This window comes from Triticum dicoccoides, chromosome 2B, assembly GCF_002162155.2.
Source record: "Triticum dicoccoides isolate Atlit2015 ecotype Zavitan chromosome 2B, WEW_v2.0, whole genome shotgun sequence".
NCBI lineage: Eukaryota > Viridiplantae > Streptophyta > Magnoliopsida > Poales > Poaceae > Triticum > Triticum dicoccoides.
In genome coordinates this window covers 385,158,900-385,161,725 of record NC_041383.1, presented here as the reverse complement: position 1 = coordinate 385,161,725, position 2,826 = coordinate 385,158,900, and positions in this window count along the sequence as shown.

Sequence of the window (2,826 nt, the reverse complement as noted above, 5' to 3'; positions counted from 1 at the left end):
CCTGTTTGCCGCCGCCGGCCGACCCTCGTCCCTCCCACCCCCCTCGCCGCCGCCGAGGGCCGCTCCCGGGCAAAGCCCGGGCAGGGCCGGCGGCGGCGGGGCCTCTCCACCGCGCGACTCACCACCCCATGGCCATGGCGCGTGGCTCTGTCTCCGGCGGCGCTTAGTGGCGTGGTGCTGCGATTCGCGGCGGCGGCAGCCTGGCGCGGTGGCTGCGGGGGTGGTTTGAGCCTCGTACAGTGGTGCTGCATGCGGCAGTGATGGCTGCTGGTTTCGAGTCCGCCCCGATCCTCTTCTTTGGATTTGGATCTGGCCGGCCCGTACTCGGTCGTGGCTGCCGGCAGGCGTGGTGACGCCGGGCCTCCACGGCTGCCAGGCACGGTGGTGGTGCTGGCGGTTGCGTTGGGAGCTTGGTGTGGTGGTGGCCGACGACAGAGCACAGCGGGCGGCATGGAGTTGCGACGGTCTTGGTGGGGTCTGCAGCGGTGTGGTGTGGTGCGACAGCTTGGTGGCGACGGCGCGTGCTGGAGATGGCAGTGCGAACCACCGTCCAGATTGGTGGCGGAGCTGTGATGGCTCGGCTAGGATGGAGTTCCTGGCGAGCAGCGAGCGTCTGGGCCACCTCTGGGCTTGTGTGGTGAGCGAAGGTGCTCTCCCGGTGGTGCCGGCGTGGGAGTTGTCCGCGGCTTGGTGTTGGATCGCCGAAAGGCTGTCACTTGGAGCGGATGATAGCCTTTGGTGGCGGTCCTGGCCCTTGCTGGAGGAGTTGGGTGGCTGCGAATCCTTGGCCAGGTTGTAAGTGTTTGGTGGGCGGTGTTTTCCTGCTGTGCGGTCTGTCGGCGGCTCTCGGCTATGCAGCTACGACGGCGGGGCGCTGCGGTGGCGGCGGTGCGAAGCATCTTGGATGGTGCTGCCCAATTCCTTCGAGGTGGTGAAATGTGTGATGTTCGGATGAAAATCTTGAAGGAAATATGCCCTGAAGGCAATAATAAAATTATTATTTATTTCCTTATATCATGATAAATGTTTATTATTCATGCTAGAATTATATTAACCGGAAACATAATACATGTGTGAATACATAGACAAACATATAGTCACTAGTATGCCTCTACTTGACTAGCTCATTAATGAAAGATGATTATGTTTCTTAACCATAGACATGTGTTGTCATTTGATTAATGGGATCACATCATTAGGAGAATGATGTGATTGACATGACCCATTCCGTTAGCCTAGCACTTGATCGTTTAGTATGTTGCTATTGCTTTCTTCATGACTTATACATGTTCCTGTAACTATGAGATTATGCAACTCCCGTTTACCAGAGGAACACTTTGGGTGCTACCAAACGTCACAACGTAACTGGGTGATTATAAAGGAGTACTACAGGTGTCTCCAAAGGTACATGTTGGGTTGGCGTATTTCGAGATTAGGTTTTGTCACTCCGATTGTCGGAGAGGTATCTCTGGGCCCTCTCGGTAATGCACATCACTATAAGCCTTGCAAGCAATGTGACTAATGAGTTAGTTGCGAGATGATGCATTATGTAACGAGTAAAGAGACTTGCCGGTAACGAGATTGAACTAGGTATTGAATACCGACGATCGAATCTCGGGCAAGTAATATACCGATGACAAAGGGAACAACGTATGTTGTTATGCGGTTTGACCGATAAAGATCTTCGTAGAATATGTAGGAGCCAATATGAGCATCCAGGTTCCGCTATTGGTTATTGACCAAGAATAGTTCTAGGTCATGTCTACATAGTTCTCGAACCCGTAGGGTCCGCACGCTTAAGGTTTCGATGACAGTTATATTATGAGTTTATGAGTTTTGATGTACCGAAGGAGTTCGGAGTCCCGGATGAGATCGGGGACATGACGAGGAGTCTCGAAATGGTCGAGACGTAAAGATCGATATATTGAACGACTATATTCGGAGTTCGGAAAGGTTCCGAGTGATTCGGGTATTTTTGGGAGTACCAGGGAGTTACGGGAATACGGGGAAGAGTATTGGGCCTTAATGGGCCTTAGTGGGAAGGAGCCAGGAGGTGGCGCGCGCCCCTCCCAAGCCCAGTCCGAATTGGACAAGGGGTTTGGGGCGCGGCCCCCCTCTCCCTTCCTTCTCCACTTCCCTCCTTTCCCCCCTTCTCCTAGTTGGACTAGGAAAGAAGGAGTCCTACTCCCGGTGGGAGTAGGACTCCCCTTGGCGCGCCCTCCTCCTAGGGCCGGCCTCCTCCTCCCTTTCTCCTTTATATACGGGGGCAGGGGCACCCCATGACACACAAGTTGATCTATGGATCGTTCCTTAGCCGTGTGCGGTGCCCCCCTCCACCATATTCCACCTCAGTCATATCGTCACGAAGTTTAGGCGAAGCCTTGCGCCGGTAGAACATCATCATCGTCACCACACCGTCGTGCTGACGGAACTCATCCCCGACGCTTTACTGGATTGGAGCCCGGGGAACGTCATCGAGCTGAACGTGTGCTGAACACGAAGGTGCCGTACGTTCGGTGCTTGGATCGGCCGAATCGTGAAGACGTACGACTACATCAACCGTGTTGTCATAACGCTTCCGCTTACGGTCTACGAGGGTACGTGAACAACACTCTCCCCTCTCGTTGCTATGCCATCACCATGATCTTGCGTGTGTGTAGGAATTTTTTTGAAATTACTACGTTCCTCAAAAGTGGCATCCGAGCCTAGGTTTTATGCGTTGATGTTATATGCACGAGTAGAACACAAGTGAGTTGTGGGCGATACAAGTCATACTGCTTACCAGCATGTCATACTTTGGTTCGGCGGCATTGTTGGATGAAGCGG